Raw genomic sequence first — 16,018 nt, forward strand, 5'->3', positions numbered from 1 at the left:
GCCCTTTCTTTGAAGAACTTGTTCACATCCTCTGATACTTCTATCATTGCCCTAAATCAAAGAAAGAAACAAAAACAGATGGATGAAAAGGAAATCAAGGCTCAGGAAGATTTTATTATGAAAGAGGCCCTTCAAAGAATGATTGCAGAAAATCAAGACTCAGCAAAATCACAAGATTCTGATTGAAGACTAAAGTACTACCCATTCAAGGACTGATCACCTTTGAAGAAAGCACTGATGCTTAACATCAGTGCTTAGACTGCATCAGTGGAAAGTGAACCAGCAGTACATAGAAGCAGCGTATATGTAATCAGTGGTTGTAATAGTCAGTGGTTGTAAGTTGTTAGGAGGTACAAGAACAAACATTTTTACAAAATCCCAAATCAACCGATCATGTAAGTGCATTCAAGTAAAAGTGGAAATGATGTTATTCATGTGGTCATGTTTTGCTTTTGTTTGACGTCTAATATGGGTTCATGATCTAATGCGGTGAATTGTAGATATTGTTGTTGAATCCAATTAGATGCTTGATGTAATGAGGTCGTATTAATAACAAATAATAATTAATATAACTAAGTTTCCCGAGCGTGAGAAGCAATCCCGGGTAATAACCTAGTTCGTATATATCTGTTGAAATAGAGTGTAGAACTAATAGTGTGAGAGATGAAAAACACGAGGAAATTTTGTGAAAACTTTATATCTAGAAGCAAATTGCAAACATCACAAACCACAGGACGCAAATTGTAATTAAACCTTTTTTTAATTCTTATTTGAACAACTAACCCTGTTCTTTTACACACGTTAGCAATCATAAACCAATAAAAGACCCAATTCTGATGACCCTCGATCCTTGTAGCAGCCCTGCAAGCCGGTTTTCCGGCACCATCCGATTAACGGATCTACACAAACGGAGTGATCACCGGTTGCAGCCGGTGGATCTGGGTTTTATATAACACAGAGCGACAGAGGTATGTGATCCATAAATTGATCTAAATTTGCAACTCATTGTTCTCTACAGTCACCCAAAAAGTTAGATCAATAGTTTTCTAATGGAACCCAAATCACCTTCAAAAGCAAAGCTTCCAACTTTACCATTTTTTCATCAATTTAGACCATTTAAATTGGCCACCACCATAGTAACAGTTCTACTATTAATATTAATCGGTTATTACCTTATTAGTAATCATGGGTTTGCTACAAATAGTACAAATAGTTCTTATTTTACAGTTGTTTTAGACTGTGGAAGTAGTGGCACAAGAGTTAATGTATATGAATGGATGCCAACAAATGGAATTACAAGTAATAATAATAGGAATTTGGAATTACCAATTTTGCTGCATACTTTTCCTGATAATTCAACGAAAATCGATGACCGTAAAGACGGTTGTGCATACCATTGTATGCAAACCGAGCCCGGGTTGGATAAGTTTGTGGGAAATGCATCTGGGGTTAAGGGGGCTATAGAGCCGTTGATTCGTAGGGCCGAGAAATGGGTACCTTATGAAAAACATAAGCGTACACCGATCTTTGTGTTGCTACGGCCGGATTAAGAAGACTAGATAAAGAAGTTGCTAATCGTATTTTGGATGATATTGAGGATGTTGTTAAGTTACATGAGTTTAAGTTTCGGAAAGATTGGATTCGGGTTTTGAGTGGGGAAGAAGAGGCTTATTACGGTTGGATTGCTCTAAACCGTCACATGGGTATGTTTGGGAGTTCATCAAGGTTGGATACTTTAGGTCTTCTTGATCTCGGTGGTTCTTCGTTGCAGGTAGCAACAGAGATTAAACAACCAACGGTGAATGATCGAGATGTTTTTAGATCAAAGATTGGTTCTTTTGAGCACGAGATTATGGCAGCCTCGTTACCGGCTTTTGGGTTGAATGAAGCTTTTGATAGAACTGTTGTTATGCTTAGTTATTCGCAAAGTTTTTTAGAACGTGGGTTTGGAAGTTTTGAGATCGCGCATCCGTGTCTTGGTTCTGAATTTACACAAAACTACACTTGTCATGGGTGCTTTGAAGGGAATTTAACTAAGAAACTGAGGAAAAACAATGATTTTGTTATAAATATAGTTGGAAAGCCGAATTGGGAGAAGTGCAAGTTGCTAGCAAGAGCTGCAGCAGTTAACTTAAGCAGTTCATCCGACTGGTCAAAGTTGTCTGATGACTCATACTGCGCAGGACTTTCTTCAATAAATGGTCAGTTTTCAAACTATTTTGTTATGTTCTTCGTCGTTTATGTTTATTTAACATTTTCATTCTATGTAGATGTGGCAAGATGGGTAGGTCGAGCGGGATTGGGTAATATGTCAAAGTGGGCTTTTATTTAAACGGGTCGGGTTGTGTTGGCCCAGTAACACTATTTTGTCCTTTGTTTAACATCTCTAACTAAGGTAGCGTTTGGTACGAAGGAATGGAAGGTGGAATGGAATGGGTCATTCTGATGTAAAGAAAAGAAACATGTTTGGTTATAATGTGGTAATGGAATGGAGCATTCCAAAGGAATGTAACTCCTTCCAAATATAATAATTTCCATTCCTTGGTATGTTGGTGTTTTTTTTCCATTCCTTCAAGGAATGGAAAAAATATGTTCTTAATATATTATTATTATTATTATTATTATTATTATTATATTTATATTTATACTTATACTTTTATTTGTATTTATATTTATATTTATTAATATTCATATTAATATTAATATATATCAAAAATCTATTATTAATTTTTTATCATTAATATTATTATTATTATTATTATTATTATTATTGAGGTAATTATATTTTTGTCGTTTTTAATACAATTGTGTTTCGTTACTTCATATTTTTTTGTTTATCAAATTGTACAAAGTAATGATTCATTTTATTCACATATGAGTAACCAAACATCACAATGGAATGGAATGATCCATTTCATTCCGTTGTCCATTCCATTACTCGTCCATTCCATTCTCTCATCTATTCCATTACCCCATACCAAACAGACCCTAATAGTTAACGTGTAAATTTATGATTACAAAATTTGTATTAATAAATCCTATTCCTTACATAATTAAAAGAGTAAACTTCCGTTTTGCTCCCTGTGGTTTGGTAGTTTTAACGGTTTTGCCCCAATCATTTAAAAAAGTCATTTTCCTCCAATAGTTTACTATGTTTTTCCCATTTTGCTCCCCACCTCTAACTCCATCCAAATTGTTTGTTAACTGAAAGGGTATTTTGGCAAAATGGAAAAAAAAAACATAGTAAACTATTGGAGGATAATGGTCGCTTTTAAATGATTGGGGCAAAACCGTTAAAACGACAAAACCACAGGGAGCAAAACGGAAGTTTACTCTAATTAAAATTCAACATTTTAAGAGGTTGTGTTGATTAAAAATAGACTTTGAACTTTCAACTCATTTAACATTTTTAGCTAAACTTTTATATGCCCGTTTAAGACAAGAGTCACAAACCATAACTCAAATCAACCTGTTCTTAAGTATACGGGTCAATGAACTGATATGATATTTGCAATTGAAAATGGGACAAAAACTCAACACCAACTTCTATTGCAGGTGAAAGTATGCTCAATTCGGTCGGAAAAACTCACTCAGCTGCACGTTTCCACGCGTTATCCGGATTCTTTGCTGTTTACAACTTGTTAAACTTGAATTCATCAACAAACCTATCAAACATTTGGGAGAAAGGCCAAGAACTATGTTCAAGATCATTGTCTGGTTTGACCAAAATGCCAATAAATCAAAAGTATGCTGATTTTCTCTGTTTTCGAGTTCCGTATATGGTTTCACTTCTCGAAAACACCCTTTGTGTTGGTGATAAAGAGATCATATTTGGCCCAGGGGATGTTTCTTGGACCTTAGGAGCTGCATTGGTTGAAGGAAAAGACTTATGGCTTAGTGGTTCCGACACTTCTAAAGCTAGTTTAATTTCGTATTTAAGATTTAAGAGGATAATATTTTCACCCCTTTTTCTGTTTGTTGTTCTTGCTTTCCTTCTATTTGCTGTGTATTACAGCCAGGTTAAGTTGCCCATGTTAGGAAGGAAGGTGACATCTTTGCCGTCTTACATAGGTCCCAAACGTCGGCCCATCTAGGGTCCGGGCTCGTGACAGTTGATTCGTTTATATAGTCATTACTTTGTAGGTTGTAAAACAGGGAATGTTTTTTTTTTTTTTTTTTTTTTTTTTTTTTTTTTTTTTTATAGAAATTGTGAGTAATGATGGAGCTGTTATGTGTCTTGTAATCTTTGGTATTGGACGTGGCAAAATGAACAGTCAGGTGCGTTGGGTAATTGGCCAAGACGGGTACTTTTTCTATTCGGGTTGAAACAAGTTGTGCAGTGTTGGGTTAACCTCAAAAGTTGTATTATTACAATAAATAGCGAGAACTTGTTGTATGATTAGTTACACTTTTGATGACTTTCGAGCCGTTTCCTTTATAGTCGAACGTTTTAAATAAAAGCTTTTTATAAGTTATAAGTTCTTTGGTCTTTGGATTAAATGATTAATACCTAAGATTTAGAGATGGGCCACATTAAGTAAAGCCAACGAAACCCAGGGCCCAAACCAGCTTCGGTTATTTTAATTTAATCTTCAAAAATCACACTACATCATGAGACACATCTCACAAGCGTAAAAGAAATCCAGTGCCTTACTCCTTATAAAATCATTTTAGAAATATTTGGATAATGGGTTTGCCCAATGCAATGAAGAATGGTTACAAATGGGCTTAGGTAACCAGCAAACTGAGAGATGGGCTTATAAAACGGGCCATAAACCGGTTTTGAATAATTAGGGGTGTTTATCGAATTGCTCGAATCGAATTTTCGAATAATTTATTTTTTTTGCTTGAATTCTTATTCGATTAAGAATCCGCCAATTCTATTCGATGTAAAGCCGTTTTAAATTCAAATTCAGCTAAAATATGTAATAAATTCGTTGATTTATGGGCTTTGTAATGGGTTTGGTAATGAGCTATTTTAATACTTAGAATGAATTTAGAGATTAACTTATACTATAGCCCAATAAAAATTATATATATGTATTATCTGTAAAAATAATAAATAAATATGTATAATTTTAATTCAAACTTCGAATCGAATTCAATTTAAATAAGTTATAGTTTCAAATAGTTCAACAACTAGTGCATCCGTTGAGAGGAAGTGAAGATTTGGGGTTGAAGGCTAGATATCTCAAGTTTAAATCCAATCCCAATCGGGTTTACCGTAGTGGGTCTTCAGGTGACAAGTTTTACCCAGAATTGGAGATGGTGGGCTTGAGCTACCCACTGCTGTCGCGAGCGTGTGAGGTCGTCTTTTACCATTGAGTTACCCCAGGTAGCTGAACTTTTATTCATTAGCCGTTCAAAAAAAATGATTAGTAAATAATCTCTTTTATATATGTATAAAAGAAATTGTTATTGCAGCTTGGAATATGATTTTATGTAGTGGGAACTTTTATATAAAGCAATTCAGCTTTTACATACCTTAGAGAATACTTCATCCAACAGTAAGTTGAAGATGACCACCATTTTCAATTCCATAAAGCAAAAACTGCAGGTGGAGCACATTCTTGTGGGTATGGTAAATAGTTAAATACCAAGATGCTTTTTTGGGTTTTCAAATTTTAAATTCAAAATTTGATATGTATTCTTTTTATATCCAGTTTATTTTCTTATTTTTAAAGCCATATAAACTATGTACAAGTGATGAAATTATATTTTTTTTATCATTCATTTATAAACATGAAAAAGTTGTAACTTATTCAACAAACTTAGCTAGTCCATCCTCAACTATTAATACAAATAACTATTCAAATAAAAAATCAAAATTGAAACTTGCAGAAGTAAATTATGAAAATACAAAATTGATTTATTACTTATATACTTTTAAAAATTTAATTGATTATATAGAAGAGATAATATAAAAGATTAGATAGTAATTTAACTTATCATATTCTATTAACATATTTATATATTTATATACTATTAATTTATAACATTTGTATGCATGTATGGTTGTAAATTGTGCTTAAGTGGTTGTACCTTAATCAAATAATGGTTTCATTATCTTACCAAATTCAATGTGTTTTGTATGCATGTTAGGTTGTAAATTGTGCTTAAGTGGTTGTACCTTAATCAAATAATGGTTTCATTATCTTACCAAATTCAATGTGTTTTGTATGCATGTTAGGTTGTAAATTGTGCTTAAGTGGTTGTACCTTAATCAAATAATGGTTTCATTATCTTACCAAATTCAATGTGTTTTGTATGCATGTATAGTTGTAAATTGTGTTTAAGTGGTTGTATCCTAATCAAATAATGGTTTCATTATCATACCGAATTCAATCGGTTTGATCCATTCAAAATTGTGTTGTTTTATTTGTAAATTATTATTGTTTATAATAAACTAATTAATTTAGCCAAAATCTTGTATAAATATAATTTGCAACATATTGATGCAATGGTTGTTGTAATGTATGTATTATGGTTTGTATAGTCGTAATGATATATATTATATATAGATTACGATGAACCTGTCAAACGGGAAAAAATAGACGCGGGTTTATCGTAACGCGCGAGTCCTAGATCAACTTAGCTATTTTATTCTATGTTTTACGTTTCGGTTTAATTTCTTCGCGTTAACACACTGCAACTTCAGCGTCGGTGGTTGCTGACAGTAGTGTGACATTAGTGTTCGCCCCCGCCACAACGCAGAGGTGCTTAATACTAGTTTGGTTATAAAACACATGCTAAACTAAATGGATAGTGGGGGGCATTTCTTGCCTAAAACCTCTTAACAAAAAAGAACCTCAAAAGGGCCCAAACACATTTGTCCTCTCTCAAGTTAGTGGCAAACCACTGCCACATGGTTTTCTCAAGGGGCCCAAATGACCAAAAAGAAAGATAAGAATTTTCTATTATTTGCTTTTAAAAGTTAGTCTCTTTTGACAATCTAATGTACAACTAGATATGCATAATGTACAACTCATAGAAGCAGCAACTTTCTTGGACAATGCTATCACACAATAATGGGCACCTTCAATTTGGTAGCACAAATAGTTTTTTATGAAAATATTTTTTTTTTGAAAATAAGTAGCACAAATAGTTAAAGGTACTTTATGAAATGTACAACCATGGATTCACAAAGTACAACTACTAGAAACATGTTGTTTGGAATAAGAGTAAACGACAATGATCAATGGATTGTATTCTTTGAGAAAAAAAAGTGTAAGGAAGAACTTGAAAGTTGAAATTAATGACTTTAACTTTAGTTTTAAAATATTTAAAACATATATTTTTTAAAATCATAGATATGCAAGTAATAATTTATTAAAAATTTAGTTTAAAGATACTTTGATATGACTGACAGTAAACAACAAAGTATTTGATGTAAGAATGCAAAATAAACCTTGGATTGCTCCCTATTGCAATATTGGCCAGACCGCACCACCTACGAAACCAAACAACAATGTTGCGAATTGCGAGTAAAACGCTGCTTTTTATGTACCTGCGAGATTGCTGCCACATGTTTCTTTTTCCATTTTGTATTTTTATATTTTCATATTATATTAAACTTTTTTTTAACGGTTAACGAAGTAAAAGTCTAGCTATCCGGAGTAACTCAATGGCAAAAGACGACCTTATACGTTCGTGACAACGCTTGGTAGCCAAGCTCATCATCTCCAATTCCGGAGAACACCCGTCACCCGAAGGCTCATTGCGGTAAAATCCGATTGGGATCGGATTCAAACTTGATACCTATAACCTCAAATCAAAATCTTCACTTCCCATCAGTGCTAATTAAGTTATAGCTCATTAGCCATATTATATTAAACTTATCAAAATAAATGAAAATGCATGAATAAAACTCTATTTAAGCAAATGTATTATATAAATATAACTTGGATTATTAAAATTACCTATATATATACTTTAAAAATCAACATTTGTTTAAATTATTTGTAGAAAATATCAATCAATAAGGCCATACGGAGTGGATTCAGCAAATCCACTCGGGAACTAGCTGCAACATGTGGCACTTCAGCGGCCTCCACCCCTTGTTGTGCGGTGAGTGGTGGCATGCGGTAGGCAAGGGTAAGCCTTTGCTTCTCTTGCCGAGAAGATGAAGGCTTTGGTGATGGGACCCCTTTCAACATTGGCCAATCACAAATTTAGTTAGTTTTTATAAATTGGTTTAAGGTATGAAAAGCATATGCATTTCATGTGATTTGATAAATTGTGGCAAGTAAACAGTAATTACGAAATCTGATGAAAAATGTGGAAAAGATGATCGTTATGACAAGTGCGGTATAAGAGGCAAGCATTCCTTGTGCCCTAATAGCAAAGTCGATGACATGCTAATAATAATGTAAGAGATGAAAATGTAAAAAAATTATGAAGTAAAAATCCATAAGTTTTAATTTAATATCGAATAATAACTTAATATATAATTTCCTATAGACAAAAAAATCTAACTTGGACCATAAGGCAAACGTAAAATCAAAGTTTGTTTGTTGGTGGGTTTTGAAATGATGAATCAATTTTAATTTTTTAGAATAAATATATCAATATAATCAATCAATCAATCAATCATATCCAGTAAAATCCTACAAATAGCAGAACTATTGGTAGGGTCTGGGGAGGGTGAGATGTAGGCACACCTTACCCCTATCCCTAGGGATAGAGAGGCTGCTTCCAGTGAGACCATCGGCTCCAAAATACCAAGGAAAGAAAGAAAAAAAATAGAACATGAGGTGTATCTGTGTATGTATGAAGCTACCAATATAACATGAGTAGTGAAAGAGTGCATGGTAAACAAGATAAATATAACAACACAAACAGCCTATACAAATAGATACATATCTACGACTATATGTTACCCCTAAAAACACAATTGAACCCTCTCCTAGAAATCTTTAACCTTAATCCTACGTCTCCACGAGCTCCTATCATGGAACATAACACTCAAAAATATTTGATCTTCTAACCTTTTAGTTGTGAAACATAACACTTAATTACTAGAATGTCCCTTTGAGGACTTTTTATTGTTTAATTAACGATCATGTTTAAGACGTGGCTCGTAGGCCTTCTCAGAGTCACTTAATCGCCAAGATGTCCTTTCTCAAAAGCCATGTTGATGAAAATCAACTTTAAGAAGGCCTAACAATGTTAATTGGAAGTTTTTGTTATCGATTTTGGATCAAATGGGTTACCCCCCATTATGGTGCCGATGGATACAATGGATTGTTTTTTAGCCAGATCTTCAGTCCTGGTAAACAGGGCTCCTACTTTCGAGTTTCAGTGTTACAAAGGTATTAGATAAGGAGACCCTTTTCTCATCCTTCTTGAATCTGATTGTTATGGAAGCTTTTCATGTATGATGAAAAAGGCGTGCGAGATAGGAGCTTTTGACGGGATTCGTATTCCAAATGATGGTCTGGTATTGTCTTACCTCTTACATGCTGATGATGCCATGATTATATGTGATTGCTCCTTCCTCTACATAAAAGATGTGGCTAGGATACTAAGGTGCTTTTACCTTTTTCTCGGGATTGAAATTCAGCCATCACAAATCTAGTATATATGGTGTTGCGGTGGAGATGTCTGAGGTGAATACGATGGCGAATTCGATAAGATGTAAGGAAGGTTCTATTCCTTTCGTTTACTTGGGCTTAATGGTGAGCATAAATATGAACAAGATCAACAATCGGAGGCCTATCTTTGATATATTCGAAACTTGACTTTCTTTATGGAAGGCTAAAACGCTTTTAAATGTCGGTATACACTCATAAAATCTGAATCTATCTCTGAAAGTCTCCCTAACTACTGTTTTTCATTATATAAGACGCCTAGTAAAGTGATCAAAAGATTAAAGTCTATAATAAAAAAATTCCATTAGGGTGGAGGCGATGAATATAAACAAAATTCACTGGGTGGCTTGGGATATGGTTTCCACACTTAAAGCGGCGAGGGGCTTGGGAATTGTTAAATCACAAGACTCTAATAATACTTTGATTTCTAGACAGATTTGGAGATATATGACTAAAGTTCACAGCCTTTGGAGGAGAGTCATAGATGTTGCTGAGTTCAAAAAAGGGATGGGCAATTCTCCCTCATAATAAACAGTTGACAGGTGTTTGGCTCAACATTGGTAGTCTGGAATCCAAGTATATGGTCACGGGTTTATATATTCACAGGTTTATTAAGGGTGGAGTTGGAAATGGGGAGAGGACTCGGTTTTGGATTGATTCGTGTCTTAGTAATGAACCATTAAAAGACGAGTTTTCTTTATTATTTTCGCTTGAAAAAATAATATTGCATTATCAAGGACTATTGTGGAGAGTGGAATCAGTTTGCAAGGTTGGATTTGGCGCTATAAACATAACCCATTGTTGCCCTTAGAGTTTGTAGGATCGTTTACTGACCCAAAACGAGTGATCGTTCAGAAGAATTCTAATCAATACCAGAGGCGGAATTCAATCGTATCGAAGTTGTTTCAGCTGATTTGCACAAGAATCACTTTAAACTGTCTCTTATATTGAAAACACAACAATTTACAGCCTGGAGACACTTCGGCAGCACTTCGAAGTCCGGAATCAGAAGTTCCAAATGAAATGGCATGACAGGTGTCACACCCCGACCACGTGTAACAACAAAACGTGGCGGAAACGTCGGGGAGTGTTGTAACAGAATCATTGTTTCATAACACATGGAAATTTAAATATTGTTTTATTGATTAAATGAAATCGTTGTTCTATTACAATCACATAAGTACAACTATGATCTTCCAAGTTTTAAAGTTGCTAAGGCACGAGTCCATCCTAAATATAGCATGTATCAATAATCATCTCAAGACAGCACCTGAAACATGTGTAAAAATAGGTACGTGAGCATAAAAATGCCTGTGAGATACATAGGTTTTGTGAAAAATAGGATTCATGACTTATAAGCTTGAGAAAATGTTTAGTCATGAACCTTGTAAATTTGCTTTGTCTTGTAAATCATTTGAAAAACGATAAGGTCAGATGATATGTATAAATAAGAGAATAATGTATGGTTAAATGAATAACCATGAAAAATGAGTTTATACAAGTTAAGTTGTTTGAAAAACAATGTTTTGGATAAAACGTTTATGGTATATATAAAATATACTTTGGTTTTAAGAAAGTTGAATAAGTAATATATTAAAATATATTTTCAGTTCCAATATTGTTAACCCAAGTGTACTAAATAACGCAACGGTATGTAATGCAATGAAAACACTTATATATAAGAAGTACCAGCGGCGTATCTACCATGTTTTCATCACATTACGCTCGTTCCGTTATCTAAACACTAACCAAAACCAAATCGTTTGATAGATAGTATATTAAATATACTTTAGTTGTTCAAAATAATCGTTTTCAGTAGTATATTACAAGTATACCTTGGATTTATAAATAACACATTTAAACTATGTTTTAGTTTTGTAAGTAACATATCAGAATATGCTTTGGATGTGATAAATAACATATTAAAATATGTCTTGGTTTGTAAATAACATATCAAAATATGCTTTGGATGATTACAAAATATATGTTGGTTCTGTACAATACCACACATGAGAGTATATCAAACTATACTTTTTGGGAGTATATCAAAATATACTTTAAAGGTGTGATTTAAAAATTCATTCAGACCTAGTGCATCAAACTACACCTTTGAGACTATAAGGATACCACAAAGGAAATCCCTATTTGGATGGAGAAACAAATTGGTTTCAGACATTCCATGACAACAGGAATGGGGTGTCTAGTCCTATAGCGCTATATCATACTACCAATCGGTCTGGTGAACAAAATAAGTACTATTCCAACAATTACTTTTGTAATCTTTGAGAAATCAGTGTTTAAACCATAGATAATCAATCAGTTTGTTAAAAGATATGTATAATCAATTATACTTTGAAATCATGAAAATAACAGATAGGTACACATGCTTCACCCCAAAACAGTTGAAAACAGTAGAAGAGGGGAACTATGTACTCACCTGAGGTTGCTTTGGAGTTCTTGTATAATAACCAGATAATGCTAAAGATCACGGGATATCAAACGGCACCTAATAGGTAGCAATGTTAATACACCGGACCAAAATCGGAAGGATCGGATAGTATGCGGGTTTGTAAACCAAACGAGTGTGGAGACTCGTGTAATATGGTTTAACAAAGCCTACATACTAAAATGAAACCTAACCTAAGTGCTTGCGACCCATTACGACCCGTTTAGATAGCTTGTGCTACCTTAACGCGTCGTTCGCGTAGAACGCGTTTGGAACGCCTAACATCGTGACCACAAGGTATAACCTCGGAAGGTTATAGCTATGGCCACCTAATGTGTTTGGTCGGATCCTAATGATCGACCAAGTGGGTCGGGTTCGAAAGTATAAGCTGTCACACCCCCAAAATCCACCCGCGGAGTACCACCGCTTGGAGGCGTGACATGACCAGGATCAAGCCACCAATCATATTGAACATGTAAATAAGTAGTAATAGTTATCCATCAATACGAAAGGTGTTTATCAAAACCAACATAATCAAGTGTAGCGGAAGCATAAATGTAAAAACCCAAACATAAGTATTAAGTGTGTAATGTCATAAACGTTTAATAAGCATTCACGTTCCATACCCACAACGACCTGCTCCTCCCTGTGCAAGCTCCATAAGTACCTCAGGTCCTGCAAGGCATGCAGCAGAGAGTCAACAACTAGTTGAGCGAGTTCACAGAGTATAGTTCAGTAATTGTAACAGTATGAGTAGGATTATGTTCGTTCGTTAAGTCATGTATCTTATTAGTTTCCATCGCGGCCTCCCAGGCAGGTATGCGAAGATATTAGGGGATGTTTTTCCCACGTATTCTAGACTAGGTTTATTCGTATGGCGGCCCCCAGGCAGGTGTCCGAAGATTAGTAAATTTAGTTCGCGGCCTTCCTAAGGCACGTATGCGAAGTCAGTTATAATATCGCGGCCAACCCTTGGCAGGTGTGCGAAGATCAGTTCAATAAGTGGTACTAGTCTAGCCGTATCTTGTCGTTAGGTTCTATCATCCGAGTATATACAATAAGTCATCCAATCCCATTCCCACCCGGGAACCCATGCCTTGGCTGTGTGAACTCACCTTGGTTTGCTCGGCAGTTACACAGAAAGTTCGAGTAGGCTATAGGGTGATCAACCACGTCCGAAAGATAAAGGGTGATCTGAATCTAACAGTAAGGATGAGAAGGTTTATTCGGCTGCCTTGGTTTCGAGTCGGTCGAGAGAGTTGAGTGTTTGTGTGTGTTCTTGGTTGCGAAGTTGTGAGAAGTAGAAACCCTAATAGTGTGTGTAAGTATAAACATATAACCGAGCTAAAGGGAGCAGGCCGAGTCCAAGTGTAGTGAGCCGAAACCCTCAATGGGCCGTCCTTGAGGTCTCGAGTCGTGTAGGGCCGAAAGGGTTAATGGAATCAAGTGGGAGTTGTGCGGTTCGTGTGATATAAACACATAATGCAAAACATTCACGTAACATGTAACATTATCACGAAATCACCAATAGTTCATACAGTTAACACGTAATACAAGAAACAGTTAAATACGAGTTGTCACATTATCCCCATCTTAAAAGAAATTTCGTCCCGAAATTTGGTACGCACTCACTGAGGAAGCTAGGTAAGTTGTATCGTTCACTGATTTTCCTGGGGTGTCACATCCTCCCCCCGTTGATCTGGAATTTCGTCCCGAAATTCCGCAGTAGTAGCTTCAGCCTCAGTAGTGGTTGCATTGGTTCCGAATAACTGGGGATACTTTTCTGTCATCTGGTCTTCGCGTTCCCAGGTGTACTCTGGGCCACGTTTGGAGTTCCAAAGAACTCGGACAAGAGGGATTCTCTTGTGTTTGAGGACCTTAACATCCCGGTCCGTGATTTCTACAGGTTCCTCGACGAAGTGCAACTGTTCGTCGATAGTGAGCTCTTTCAAGGGAATTATGAGGGTCTCATCTGACAGGCATTTCTTCAGATTCGACACGTGGAAAACATTGTGAACTGCCCCGAGTTCAGCTGGTAAGTTCAGTCTGTAGGCTACTTTTCCTATTCTTTCTATGATCTCGAATGGTCCGACATACCGCGGATTGAGTTTGCCCCGCTTACCAAAACGAACCACACCCTTCCAGGGTGAGACTTTAAGTAAAACCCGGTCCCCGACCTGAAATTCCAAAGGCTTCCAACGCTTATCCGCGTAGCTTTTCTGACGGTCGCGTGCTGCCGCCATGCGTTGCCTTATCTGTGCAATCTTTTCCGTGGTGTCCACTATAAGTTCTGGACCCGTGATCTGACTATCCCCCACCTCTGCCCAACAGAGAGGTGACCGGCATTTACGCCCGTACAATGCCTCGAATGGAGCGGCTTGGATGCTGGTGTGGTAACTGTTATTATACGAAAACTCCACCAAAGGGAGATGCTTTTCCCAGCCGTTGCCGAAATCGATAACACATGCCCGAAGCATGTCTTCTAGAGTTTGTATTGTGCGTTCAGACTGTCCATCCGTCTGAGGGTGATATGCTGTGCTCATGTCTAACTGTGAGCCAAAAGCTTTGTGCATTGCTTGCCATAGCTCTGAAGTGAATCGTGCATCGCAATCTGAAATGATAGCGGTGGGCACCCCATGCCTTGAGACTACTTCCTTCAAGTATATGTCTGCAAGTGTGGAAAACTTGTCCGTTTCTTTGATTGCCAAGAAGTGAGCAGACTTGGTGAGTCGATCCACGATCACCCAAATAGTATCGTTACCACGCTGAGATCTAGGCAGGCCTGTAACAAAATCCATGGAAATTTCCTCCCATTTCCACTGTGGTATCTTTGGTTGCTGAAGTAAGCCTGCTGGTTTCTGATATTCTGCTTTGACTCTTGCACAGGTCAAGCATTTGCCGACATAAGTGGCAATGTGGGCCTTCATGCTAGGCCACCAATACGTAGTCTTGATGTCGTGGTACATTTTATCCGACCCTGGATGTACCGAGTAGCGAGATTTGTGAGCTTCATCCATCACGAGTTCTCGTAAACCGCCATATAGTGGGACCCAAATACGCCCCGTTACATAGTAGGCGCCGTCTTCCTTTTGTTCCATTCGTTGCCTTGAGCCGCGTAAGGCTTCAGCCTTGACATTTTCGGGTTTTAATGCTTCTATCTGAGCAGTTCGTATCTGTGCAGGAAGACTAGACTGAATGGTGAGCTGTAGGGCTCGTACACGCCTAGGTGTAGTATCTTTTCGACTGAGAGCGTCAGCCACAACATTGGCTTTGCCTGGATGGTACTTGATAGCACATTCGTAATCATTAAGTAGTTCAACCCATCGACGTTGACGCATGTTCAAATCCTTTTGATTAAGGATATGCTCGAGACTCCTGTGGTCGGTGTAAATAGTGCACTTGGTACCGTATAGGTAGTGTCGCCATATCTTAAGCGCGAAAACAACAGCTCCCAGCTCTAAATCGTGCGTCGTGTAGTTCCGTTCATGAACCTTGAGTTGCCGCGAAGCGTAGGCAATAACTTTATCCCGTTGCATCAATACACATCCAAGACCCTGAATGGATGCATCACAGTAAACCACAAAGTCGTCTGTGCCCTCTGGCAATGAGAGGATAGGTGCACTGCAAAGTCTATCCTTTAAGTGCTGAAAAGCAGTTTCCTGAGTATTACCCCAACGGTAGGTGACACCCTTCTGTGTCAGTAGTGTAAGTGGCTGAGCAATCTTTGAGAAATCCTTGATGAACCGTCTGTAGTATCCCGCCAAACCCAAGAATTGGCGTATTTCCGTTGGTGTACGCGGTGCAGGCCAGTTCCTGATCGAGTCTACCTTGGATGGATCAACATGAATCCCATCCTTGTTTACCACGTGGCCTAGGAAATGGACTTCACGAAGCCAGAAGTCACATTTCGAGAACTTGGCGTACAGCTGTTCCTTTCGAAGAAGTTCCAAGATAAGCCGTAAATGCTGCTCGTGTTCCTCCT

At 36.9% G+C, this 16,018-nt stretch overlaps 1 pseudogene; it reads left to right on the top strand.

Moving 5' to 3' along the window:
* The first annotated feature begins 775 nt into the window (after window positions 1-775).
* LOC110903888 lies at window positions 776-4,408 on the top strand (annotated as a pseudogene).
* Window positions 4,409-16,018: the final 11,610 nt, after the last annotated feature.

This window comes from Helianthus annuus, chromosome 16 (assembly GCF_002127325.2).
Source record: "Helianthus annuus cultivar XRQ/B chromosome 16, HanXRQr2.0-SUNRISE, whole genome shotgun sequence".
NCBI lineage: Eukaryota > Viridiplantae > Streptophyta > Magnoliopsida > Asterales > Asteraceae > Helianthus > Helianthus annuus.